The following is a 13,494-nucleotide window of genomic DNA, read 5'->3' as shown; positions in this document are numbered from 1 at the left end:
CCATCATGGCTTGTTTGAACCAGATTATCTCCCAAAGGCCCTATCTCCAAATACTATCCCATTGCGGGGCTAGAGATTCCACATAGGAATTTTGGGAGACCTAAGTATTCAGTCCGTAACAGAAACTAACACAACAGCTTATAGAATAAACACAGACATTATTTTTTTTTCAAGACAGGGTTTCTCTGTGTAGCCCTGGATGTCCTGGAAGTTGCTCTGTAGAACAGACTGACCCCAGAGTCACAGAGGTCTGCCTGTCTCTGCTTCCTGAGTGCTGGGACTAAAGGCATGAACTACCACCCTGTTGACTTAAACTTTTCTTAGAAAATATTTTATCTATCTATCTATCTATCTATCTATCTATCTATCTATCTATCTATCTATCTATCTATCTATGTGGGTATATGCTTGTAAGTGTAGTACTTGCAGAGGCCAAAAAATGGTGTCTTGTTCCTTGGATTAGAAGTTACAGGTAATGTGAGCTGCTCAACATGGGTGCTGGGAATGACCTTGGGTTCCCACAGAGGACAGTGTGTGCTCTGAACTATTGAGCCATCTCTCCAGTCTGGACTTAAAAGAGCTTAGTAGTAACTAACCTATAAATATTCTTAACTCTTTTACTTAGTTGTTCCGTCTTGATGCACTGGACCTTTGTCTACTGTCTTCTTATTTACAGCTCCTCATTAAACAAGGAACCAAGGCTTGTGACCTCTAGTGACAGATACAGTTTCTGAAGAGGGCCAATTAATTATTTGGCATTCTGACTTTCTGTTTCCTCATTTGTAACTGAGGGCGGCAAGTCTCTTAGCTGGCTTCTGTAAGGCTCTAGTCCCTGTGTCATAAAAGTATTGTGAAAACTCAAGGGGAAATGTAAGCTGAGTGCCATGCAACAAACACCACGACATACTTGCTACAGGAAGCAAAGCTTGCAGAAAATTAATTGAAAGGGGAATGTAATTTCTACTTTTTGAGACTTTAAAAAATGATTTACTTACCTTTATTATCCGTGCATTGTTGTATTGCCTGCATGCATGGCACATATGACGGTGTGAGGGAGTCAGATCCCTTGGAACAAGAGTTACAGACAGGTGTGAGCTGCCATGTGCGTGTTGGGAATTGAACCCAGGTCCTCTAGAAGAGCAGCCAGTGCTCTCAACCATGGAGCCACCTCTCCAGAATGTGATTGGAAATGCTTAATGAGGCTTGAGAGATGGCTCAGCGGTCAAGAGCATGCACTGCTTTGGCAGAGGACCAGAGTTCTGGTTTCCAGAACTTACACAGATGACTTGCAACTTCCAGTTGCTACTTCTAGCTCCAGGAGATCTGATGCCGTCCTCCGGCCTCTTAGGGCCATTAATCAGATGAATTAGTTTCCTCAAAGTTTTCACAAAAGCATAAACTGTTTTTGCAGAGTGATTTGGCAGTTTATCTGAACAGTAATTTATGGTTTGCAAATAGAATGATTCCCTATTCATCTTACTTCCAAAGATTTCCAAAGATTTATCCTAAGAAAATAAAAGAAAATAAAAGAGAACAAAACAAACAATCAAACAACACCATGCATAGAGGCACATGCTGTGATTTCATTGCTGAGAAGAATGAGGCAGGTGGATGGCAAATTTGAGGTCAACCTGGAGAGAGAGAGAGAGAGAGAGAGAGAGAGAGAGAGAGAGAGAGAGAGAGAGAGAGAGAGAGAACAATAAATACAAGGTCTGGTTTATGTAGTCTTTATTGCTGCCTTTTTAGAATAGGAAAGCAATTTGTATATCCCCAAATATAGGTAGATTAAATAAGCTATCAAAAATTTACATTTTAAAGCCTGATACACTCATGTAAAACTATTGGAAGAAATATGCTAAATTATCCCAACTGTGATTGTCACTGGACTGTGGGATTATAGGAAGTCCCTATTGTTTTATTTATGCTTTTCTCTATTTCCCATAGTCTTCATGATAAATGTGTTAACATTCACAATCAGAATTAATAACATCAGAGAGAAAACTGTCTCCAGTAGCTGTTGAGAAGGGTCTCACAGAGATAACACTTGTGTAGTGGAATGCTATCTTTTCTAATCTTCTCAGTTCTTTAAAAGTTTTTCTTGGGCCGGGTGTGGTGGTGCACGCCTTTAATCCCAGCACTCGGGAGGCAGAGGCAGGTGGATTTCTGAGTTCGAGGCCAGCCTGGTCTATAAAGTGAGGTCCAGGACAGCCAGGGCTACACAGAGAAACCCTGTCTCGAAAAACCAAAAAAAAAAAAAAAAAAAAAGTTTTTCTTGACATATGTTAATTATACACAACAGTGGAATTCATTATGACATTTTCATTCATGTCTATGCTGGACTGTTTTAATTTTAAATTCACTTTTTAAAATTTAATTACTTTACATCCTGCTCGTTGCCCTCCTCCCGATCACTCCCACAGTCCTTCCTCTGTCCCCTCTCCCCTTCTCCTTTGAGCAGGTAGCTCCTCCCACCACCAGAATTTTTCTATGCTGGCACTTCAAGTCTCTGCAAGGCTAGGCACTTCATTTGCATTGAGGTCAGACGAGGCAGCCCAGCTAGAAGAACATAACCCATGTATAGGCAACGGCTTTTAGGATGGCCCCTGTTCCAGTTGTTTGGGACTCACATGAAGACCAAGCTGCACATCTGCTACATTTGAGCGGGGAGGCCTAGGCCCAGCCCGTGTATGTTCTTTGATTGGTGGTTCAGACTCTAAGAGCCCCAAGGGTCCAGGTTAGTTGACTCTGTTGGTCTTCCTGTGGAGTTCCTATCCCCTTCAGGGCCTCAATCCTTACCCCAACTCTTCCATAAGAGTCCCCACTGTTTAGCTGTGGGTATCTGCATCTGTCTGGTATAGTGCATTTTAAACATATTTTCCCGTATCACCCTTTCTAGTCTCCCCCTCACTCCCAATAACCCCCTTCCCTTTTCCAGCTAATCCTTCAATTTTTATGTCTTTTATTTTTGTTTGGTGAACCAATGTGTTTAATTAGTGTATCATATGGGATCATAGGCAATTCATCAGAGGTCATTCCCTGAACACAACATCTTTTTCTTCCTTGACTACTTATAGATCCACAGGAAGGGGCAGAGCCTTGTGAGACCCTCACTGCTCAGTGATGAAATGTTGGTGATCTCAGGTTATCACAGTTGCTTAGAGTCCAAGAGCACAAAGGACATGTCATCCCTGAAAGACCGATGGAGACAATATTCTACAGCATTCTGCTCCTTCTTCTGGCTCTTACATCTCTCTCCCCCTCCTCTTTCCTCATCATTTACAATGCCTGGGAAGGGGTGAAATAGATATCCTGTTTATGGCTGAACATCCGATGTTACTTAGCTCGTTGACCAGTTAATCTCTGCAGTAACCCTGCTTGCTCAAAAGGAGGCTGCTCTAAAGTCGGCAGCAGCGAGAACCATGGGAATAAGCACACATATTTAGAAGACAGTTTGACACTCAGTGAATACAAGAACTGATTTTATTTTACTTGTTTACTTTTTGAGACATAGTCTAACTATGTAGCCCTTGCTGGCCTAGCTAGAGTTCATTATGTAGTCCAGGCTGGCCTAGAATTCACAGAGATCTTCTTGCCTTTGCCTCCCGAATGCTGGATTTTTTTTCTCCTAAAGACAGGATCTCATTATGTAGCCCTGGCTGGCCTGGCACCATCACAACTAACTTGATTTCATTTTTTTTTTTTTTTAATGACAAGGTTTTGCCAGGTGATGGTGGTGCATGCCTTTAATCCCAGCACTTGAGAGGAAGAGGCAGGCGGATCTCTGTGAGTTCGAGGGCAGTCTGGTCTACAGAGCTAGTTTTCCAGGACAGCCAGGGCTACATAAAGAAACCTTGTCTCAAAAAAAAAAAATCAGACACACACACACACACACACACACACACACACACACAGAGAGAGAGAGAGAGAGAGAGAGAGAGAGAGAGAGAGAGAGAGAGAGAGAGAGAGAAAGAGAGAGAAATAGATAGATGGTGACTTTGAGCCTATGATCCTCCTGCCTCCACTTCAAGTGTATGGGTATGAGCCATCTTTCCTTGGTATCAGAGCTGGTTAGTAAGAGAAGTCTCACCAATCAATAGAAGTCTTTCATTGTCCTAAAACACATCCCTAGTTGTTCATATAAGTCAGGGTCTTGTTTCTGGGGATGGCTATCTTGGATCTTGTTCACTAGCTTGGTACACAGTTCCTTTTTCAGGCACATGCCAAAACTTTCCGATGTCTTTGTTTTAACCATTGTGGCTTGTTGGATCGAAGCCTTTGAATTTGAAACAAGTTAAATATCATTTTTTTTTTTTTGGTGACTAATTCCTTTGTGAGAAACAGAAGAAGAAACACTTGTCCTCATCTGAATCCTGTGGATGTATTTTTCACTCCAAAATTTTCAGATTTCAATAGAGACAATTCAGAGACCCATCTCTCTAACCATGCTGACAGGACTGGGAGCACGTGCAGAGCTCACCTTGCACCCCTGGTCATGCCCTGTCCTTGAGGACAGATAGTTCACACACATATAGTAGCCACTTCCTTTCTGTTTTCCCACCCTATGTCAACCTGGATACTTGCCTCCCTCCGCACCCCCTGCCCCTCTCAGGGAGACTCAGCTTTCAATCAATGGGATGGAGGCTCCTCTGAGCCCCCTCATATTAACTGGATGTCCTTTCAGAGTAGTTCTGACCTTTTTCTGGAAAGCCAACAGTCTGTGCTCAGATCGGTCTTCACTCCCGAAGTAGATGCAGCAAAGCACTTTTTAATTTACATTGGTGCTTCAGCTTGTGTGTGTGTGTGTGTGTGTGTGTGTGTGTGTGTGTGTGTGTAAGACAGAGAGATAGAGACAGAGGCAGAGAGATGGGTAAGATCTAGGTAGAAAGCCAGAAGGTAGCTTGAGTTACAGGTGGTTATGAGCCACCTGGCTAGGAACTCAACTCAGGTCCTCTGGAAGAGCAGCAAGTGTCTTAAGCACTGACATCTCCAGCAATTTTTAATTTTATTTTTCCTGAAGACATGGTTTGACAAGGCCAGCCTAATCTATGAAGTGAGTTCCAGGACAGTCAAGGCTACACAGAGAAAGTCTGTCTTGAAAAAAACCAAAACTAAACCAAACCAAATATAAATAAGACAGGGTCTTACTATGTAGTTGTGGCTGGCCTGGAATTTTCTATGTAGACCAGCTTGACCTCAAAGTCACGGTGATCTGTCTCCTCCATCTTTGAGTGCTCTATTTAAATTTCTATTTAAATAGAAATTTAAATTTAAATTTAAATTTCTATTTAAACAGGTGTGAGCCAAGAAGTCCAGAGCGGAAACAAAAAGTATTTTTAAAAATCAATTCTACAATTAATTTGGAGATCTTCACCATAGTGAAGCCCGAGGAAATGACCAAACGACCTTATACCTTTAAAAGAAAAACATTATAAATTTGTGAAGCAATGACAGGACGTGCAGATATCTGGCTTGGGCAGTAGATTCTGCGGTTATTTCCAGTAAATAAGGGATAAAGGGGGTGTTAAAGCTGAAAATAAGAGTAATTTCAAAGTGTTTGTTTATTTGGTTTCTCTGAGGTCCCAGTTGCCAGTCTCTGATGACCAAAGGCATTTTCCATCTTGGAATGACAGGGACTTTCCTCTCAAAAGAGTCTTTATGGCTTGCCGCACGTAGGGAAAGATAGGCAAATGGCCTGGTAGCTATCATTTCTAATTCATTTCAGCTGGAAACAATCGAGATGCCCATTTGGACCTTTTGGAGATGTCATATCTTTAACTCCATGTACTGGCTAGTTGTATATCAACTCGATGCAAGCTAGAGCCATCTGAAAGGAAGGAATTTAAATAGAGAAAAAAAGTCTCCATAAGACCTGACTGTAAGGCATTTTCTTAATTAGTGATTGGTGGGGGAGAGCCCAGCCCTTTGTGGGTGGGGCCATCCCTGGACGGGTGGTCCTGGGTTCTATAAGAAAGCAGGCAGAGAGAGCCATGATGAGTAAGCCAGTAGGCAGCATCCCTCCATGGCCTCTGCATCAGTCCCTGCCTCCAGGCTCCTGCCCTGTTTGGGTTCCTGTTCGGACTTCCTTCAGTGATGTGGAAGAATAAGCCAAACAAACCCTTACCTCATCCAAATAGCTTTTGGTCATAGTGTTTCTTTACAGCTATGATGATCCCAGCTCCTTCAGGGAAGGAAAACCTTTGGAGCTGACCTCTTCACAGCCTACTGACATTACCCCACACGGGTCTTTTCCATTAGCAGTTTCTTAATCGTTCTCTGCCTGCAGTATGGCCTGGACCATCCCACGGACTTCATTGTAATTTGAAGCTCTGTGCCTGAGTAGATCTGTTGCAACCCAAACCCACAGACCTGGTCTTCCACCCTTTCCCCTGGTATCCTAGATGCAGACATCTTGTCACTCTGTCCCTCTTGGCACACACATCTTTCTTTTCATGTTCAGTACTGGGCATGCCCCAGGAGCCACCCTTCCCTTTCAATATGTGGGGTTAGATGATAGCAAGCACCTAAACGTCCAGTATTTCTGGTTCTATGAAGTTTGTGTGTGTTTTTAAAAACATTTATTTTAGTGTGTGTGTTTGTGTGTGTGTGTGTGTGTGTGTGTGCATATGTGCATACGTCCACATGTATACCATAACACATAAAGTGGTTAGAGGACAAAATCAAGAAGTCAGTTCTTTCCTCTCTTCCTCTCTGCTTCCATTCCATCATGTCGAGACCTGGGCACTGAACTCAGGCCAGGCTTGGCAGCAAGCGCCTTTGCCCCCTGAGCCACCTCACCAGTGCCCTTTGCTCCCTCATTGCCCTGTCCTATCCTGTCCCATCCCTCCCTGTCCTGTCCTGTCCTGCCCTGTTCTGTTCTGTCCTATCCTGCCCTGTCCTGTCCCGTCCAGTCCCGTGTTGCTGTCATCCCAGCCCCATCAATTATCCCACACCCCATTAGATCCTAGAGCTTCTGGGGCTCACCTTGGGGTTGTTTCTTCCCCAGTGATGGAAAACTAGGAGGACCAAGAGAGCAGTGTCTCATGAACTGAATAAGGAAATAGCCTTAGGGGGAAATACCCATGAGATTGCACTCATTAAACCCCAGGACTCTGAATTAGTAATTATCTCCCCACTGTTAGCATCTGAGGGCCAGTCTTGGAATAACAGGGAAGAACAGACTGTCCGGCTCTTTCCAGATACTCTCCCCTCCACAAACCACTTTCCAGATATTCTCCCCAGCACAAACCACTTCTCTAGCTAACCCCATTCTGCTGTGGTGGTTCCTTCTTCAGTCAGCTGTTTAAATGGCACTCACTGGCCACTTACACCAGGCCAGGCTGCAACCAACACCAACAATACAACCAACACAACAGAGCTCCCATGGAGCCCCTGTTCCAGCTGGGATAGAAAGTGGACAGAAAAGTGGACAGGGACAGTGAATATAAAGGCTGGCCTGGGCCTTTGAGGAGATTGCTCACAGACCAGCAATGTAGCCAGTGACAGAAAGGCTGGGGGTTGGGGGTGGAATAGCAGGGAGGGGGACGTTGTGCAAAGGTCAGGAAAGTTATTTATATTATCCCAGCCCTCTCCAAACCCTTTCCTATTCCAGCCCAACTTCCTGGCTCCCGTCCGGAGGACCACAGGCTTTGGAAGTATGTCAGGCTCCTGTGTTACAATAGGGTTCAAATTCCAAAGGAGGAAGAGCTGGAATTCTGACCAAAACCCCAGGAAGAAGAGGGCTGCAGTTAATTAAGGCGGGGCTTCAGCCGTGCCTCCTCCAAACTCTGTCCTACAGAACTGAAAAGTCAACCTTTTTTTTTTTTTTTTTTTTTTTTTTTTTAAGCTTTTCACTAAAGCTTATTTTGAAAGGCTGTGTTTAGTCCTCTTCCTCCCTTCCTTCTTTTCTTTTGAATTTTCAGGACTTTTAATACGGTCCGAATAAGGAGGACTGCTTTGTTTCTGCCCCTTCCCTGCCAAGGGGACAGCTACAGTCTTTTCCTTCTCCCCTTGTCGGTGGAAACCAGAGCACAAAGGTCTCAGGTGCACAGAGCATTAGAATTCGCACTACCCTTGTTCTTGGGGTTAGCTGATTCAGCATCCTTCCCCTTGACCGTCAGCAGAGAGTGCTCGATGTCCTCAATTTCCTGAGGCAAGGCAAAGAGAAGAGTAGCATCTATCTTACCTTTTCCCATTTTTCCCAGGCCTGTGGAAAACCCACCAAGACCAGCTTCAGTTTGCCACTGGGCACCGAGGACAGTGGGAAACTGGACACACATAAAAGAGGTATTGGGAACGGCAGGTGGGGGAGGCAGCTCCGTGTCATAGCGACGGCGTCAGAGGCCACAAGTTCCTTGTTAGAGTTCCAGCACCAGCAATTCCTCCCGGACGAGTGGCTATCTCTGGTCTCAGTGTCCTCTGAAATGGGGTGGCAAATGGTTTCCTTGCACAGTTCTTATAGGAATTAAATAAAGCAATACCTAAGGCATTGAAACATGAGATTCCTGGAACGTGGTGTTTTATAATTCATGCTCTCCTTCTTTTAAGGGAGCTGAAATTCAGGGTGGGCTTCGGTCTACGTGGAATGATATGAGGGTGATTTTCTGAAGGGCAGGTGTGGGGCGCATCAGCAGCACTAGGGAGCTCGTTAAACACATGGGTGCCCACACGTTACCCACAAGCCTCTGATTCAAGAGCTTCAGGGTGGAGCTCCGACACTTGCCTTTTAACAAGTTCCCTCCAGTTACTCATGCGCACGTGCAGCTTGAGGTGCTCTGTCCTAGATAACTCATTGAGTCATACGGCTAGCAAGCATGGACAAACAACATGCGCTCTGGAGGAAACGCTTGCCTCATATAGAGCCTGATATACAGTGAGCACTGATGAAATGGTTGGCTCCCCCCACCCCAACCCCCCCAAAAAAAGTAGCCTTCAAGAAGATGTATCGTTTAGGGATAACAGTTATAAATCTATAGATAAGTTGCAAGCAAAAAGAAAGGTGGGCGGGCTCACAGGGGCTGTGATTGCCTGTGCAAGACCTGCCCAAGACCAAGCCAATCAATATTGTTGAGTTGGTATCTATTGTTGACAATTTTTTAGTTATGAAAGTCCACTTGGACCTTAAGCCCAAATAATCTCCTTGTCAATAAACAAAAAAGAGCCAGCACCTCCTGACAGCTAGATGTGGTTCATATATTGACAAGTTTCCATTCACATCACCCCTGCCAGATTGGCATTATTTAGAAAAAGAAACTAAGAGAGGTTAAACAATTTGGTAAGGGCACACAGCACATGAAGAGCCTGAACTTCAACCAGGCTGTGCCCAGCCCCAAGCCCAGAGTCTAATCACAGGACATCTCTAGGAGACCACTTTTAATTCCACATACTATCTCGCACATTGTCAATATTTAGCCCTCACTGAGGGTCCAGAAAAGACAGCGTCCTACATAGACCTTAGGGAATGGAGCATCGTTAGGAACGGGGATGGGTCATGGCTCACCATCTTCTAAGCTTCTGCCACAACACAAAGGTGTAGACTACCATTTGTCACCTGTTCTGGAAGGAGGTAAGTTACCAAATCACAAACCTCACATTACCTCTGGGGTGCATATCGTTTAGCTGTGCCTGTCCTTTTCTCTGTGAGTACACTTGTATCTGAGTATGTCAGAACTTACCAGTCACATCTTCAATATATGTTTACATATGGTTGACTCAATGTTTTCCTTTGTCTGCCATTCCATTAAATGTCATTGTCCCTCAGAGCTTGGCTTGGTACTTCTTTTCTGCTCTATCAAGACCCTTCACTGGTTAGTCGCATCCATATAGCTGTTGGTTTAGCTGTTACTTACGCCCTTTATCTTAGTCAAAAGCCCAAGGAAGAACTGACTGTGACTGGAAAGACTAGACTAGACTGGTCTGAGCTCCCCCCCCACCCCCCCGACAAGATTTCTCTGGTTAGCTCTGGCTGTCCTGGAACTCACTCTGTAGACCAGGCTGGCCTCGAACTCAGAAATTCACCTGCCTCTGCCTCCCAAGTGCTGGGATTAAAGGCGTGTGCCACCACACCCGGCTGTCCTGAGCTCTTGATTGGTATCTAGTGCCTTCCAAACACCCACATTTGGCTGACACACATTCATTTCTTGTTAAAAAACTTAATCATGGGCTGGTGAGATGGCTCAGCGGTTAAGAGCGCTGACTGCTCTTCCAAAGGTCCTGAGTTCAAATCCCAGCAACCACATGGTGGTTTACAACCATCCGTAACAAAATCTGATGCTTCTGGAGTGTCTGAAGACAGCTACAGTGTACTTACATAAAATAAAAACAAACAAACAAAAAACAAACAAACAAACAAAAAACCCTTAATCTTGCCGGGCATGGTGGCGCACGCCTTCAATCCCAGCACTTGGGAGGCAGAGGCAGAGGATTTCTGAGTTCGAGGCCAGCCTGGTCTACAAAGTGAGTTCCAGGACAGCCAGGGCTATACAGAGAAACCCTGTCTCAAAAAACCAAAACCAAACCAACCAACCAAACAAACAACCCCCCCCCCCCCCAAAAACTTAATCATGATGGTACAGGCCTTCAATCCCTCTGGGAGTGTAAGTGGATCTTTGTAAGTCAGCCTAGTCTATACAGTGAGTTCCTGGCCAACCTGGGCTACATAATAAGGCACTGTCTCAAAAACAAACAGACAAAAAGAAAGAAAGAAAGAAAGAAAGAACAAACAGACAAACAACCCCAACAACCTTATCAACCTACTCGCATACTTCATCTGACTTTGTTGCACTTCTAGTATCTCTTCTCCAAGTCTTCAGAGTAAATGGGAGAGTGTAACAGCAGGGAAGGTTCTGAAAGCCGGTTAGATGTCTTGGGGAAGTCGGGACCAGGCCTAGAGAGCCAGAACCACGCAGAGAAGTTAAGAACAGAAAACAACTGGCATCTGCTGGGCCAAGTCTAAATTCCTTAATAGCGCCTTCAAGATCCTTCCCGACCTAGCTTCTCTTAGTCCTTCTCCACTCTCTCAATATCTCCTCTCCAGCTCACACAATCAACCTCTCCCTCCCAGTCCCCAGTGCCACAGGTGTGTCTCTGATTCAGCGTGTCTCCTGTACGCATCTGACTCCATCTTCTGAGAGATTTGTATCCATTGCTGTTTGATCAATGAAGGCTAACTTCTCCTTCTAGATTAAGCCCCACCTCCTTCTACCGTGGCAGGTACAATGGATCACTCTGATGTTTTCTTTTATGTCACGTCTGACATACCTTCGCCCCCTCAGTTATTACTATCATTTTTTTTTCTTGAGGCTGTGTTGACTGCTCTGGTCTTGATTTTGTGGGCTCAAGGCAGCCTCCCACATGAATTGCCTGAGCATCTGGGACTACAGGTTTCTGACACCACACCTAGCTTCATACCTCAATTACTTCAGTTGCCACATCACTGGTCTGTTTACTTGCTTGCTTGTGAACTCCATGAGTCCAGAGGCTGATCCTAATCAATATTTATAACTCCAGCATCTAAGATGATAACTGATACATATAGATTTATTGGCCGAATCAACGGTGAATAGGGTCATCTTCTTTCAGACAGGCAGGTACAGAGGAGATGATAGGGCTGTGTGAGAAGTTCCAGATGACAAGTCATTTGGGGTACAGAAAAGAAGAAATACCAGTTTTCATTAAGTCCTACTCTAGCCCCCTACTACCTGGAATAGAGAACCAAGAAAGCCTAGAACACCCTCCCCAAACTGCTGAAGAAGTTTAAAAATTGATCAAAATATATTACTCCTATGGATAAAATTAGGATAAGTTCTTTTTTGAAGGAAAGCACAGTTTTTAGTGTCTGTGTCAGACAAGGCTCAGCAGCATATAACTGAAGAGGATCAATTACGACCTGTAGAGATGTGGGCAGATTAACCAAACTGTTGCTAGTATTTGGTTTCCTTTTCCCTCTTGGAGTTATAGAATCCACAATAAAACGGAATGCTCACTGAACAGTGAAGATTTTTTTTTTTTATTCTTGGCCAAGAATAGAAATGGAATTTGCAAAGTAGCCGCTCTAATGGCTAATCAGGAAGTTATAGCCATCAGTAAAAAAACAAAAACAAAAACAAAAACAAGAACAGAAACAAGGGAGGATAGGCTAATGGAGGACAGAAAGAGTCCTATCTTTCCTGGGGATGAATAGAAACTTTCCGGGAATTCAGATACCCCTATTTTTGTTCCATTTGAAGTTCTTCCTGGTCGCCTGTCATGGTGTTGAGAGGTGTCATTTAGCACACTATCATAGGATTGTAAGGAAGTCAGAAGTCACGGGGCAGTCATCTACTATAGATCTTAAACCTGACTGGTTGGTTAGCCACCTGAAGAAGAACTTCTGGCTGTTGGGCATCTTGTCTTCAAAGATAAGGTCAGAGCAGGGCAGAGATTCAGTGAGTTCAAGCAGGCAGAGTAAGATGAGGATTAGATAACAAAATCAACCATTGGTCCAGAGACACACTGCCAAAGCCCGAGGTTTTAGGAAGACAGCCTGGAGTTAGCCAGAGAGGAGCATAGTTTCTAGAAACGCCAGATTCTCAGCCTGGCCAGGTGGGCTTTGTCCATGTTTTCCTCCCACCCTGACAGGCTCTCAGCTGAATGCAGCTAGAAGTGGGAGTCCTGGGATGCACCGTACTTAAGTCTAGGGCTTGGGCTCCCAGGGCAGAGGGAAGGACCAAGGAAATATCTGGACTGCGTATGGTGCCACACATTCAACAGTTGGGAGGCAGAGGCAGCTGATCTCTGTGCGTTTAGTGCCAGCCTAATTTACATAGAGTTCCAGGTTACCCAGAGCCATACAGTGAGACTCTGTCTCAAAACAAAACAACGAACAACTCTGAATGGGCAAGAGGGCAGTCTTAGAAGCGGCATGGAGGAGAGAGATGCTATGTTTTTGTGGCCTACCTACTTACACAATTACTTTGCCTACTGGTAGTAAAATCCTGTGAATAACATTTCTAGACCTTTTATCTTTTGCATCTTTAGGTATTTGTATATGAAGCATATGACAATTGGTGAATTAGTAGGGCTAAGGTAGGACATTGACCTTCTTTTTTTCTTTCTTTTGTGTAACAGAACCCTGGCTGTCTTGGATTCACTATATAGACCAGGCCTGGCCTCAAACTCAAGAGATCCACCTAGCTCTGCCTCCTGAGTGCTGGGATTAGAGGTGTGTGCCACTATGACCAACAACGTGTTTTAAAAAAGACTTCTCCAGTAATTTTGGCTGGCCCCAACTAATAAAGCTTACGGTCTCAGGGGCTGGAGAGATGGCTTGGTGGGTTAAAGCACATGCTGCTCTTGCAGAGGACCAATGTTCTGGTCCCAGCAGAGGTGCCATTCGGGCAATTCACAGATGCTTGTAATACCACGTCCGGGGCGTTCTGACAACAGTGACCTCAAGTACACTCACTCTTCCCCTAGTTAGAGAAATCCTCTTAAAGTTCACAATCTCATCTTTATAAT

The sequence above is a fragment of the Mus caroli genome, unplaced genomic scaffold, assembly GCF_978045245.1.
Source record: "Mus caroli unplaced genomic scaffold, Mus_caroli_1 scaffold_8, whole genome shotgun sequence".
Lineage (NCBI taxonomy): Eukaryota > Metazoa > Chordata > Mammalia > Rodentia > Muridae > Mus > Mus caroli.
This window is presented reverse-complemented; position numbering follows the sequence as displayed.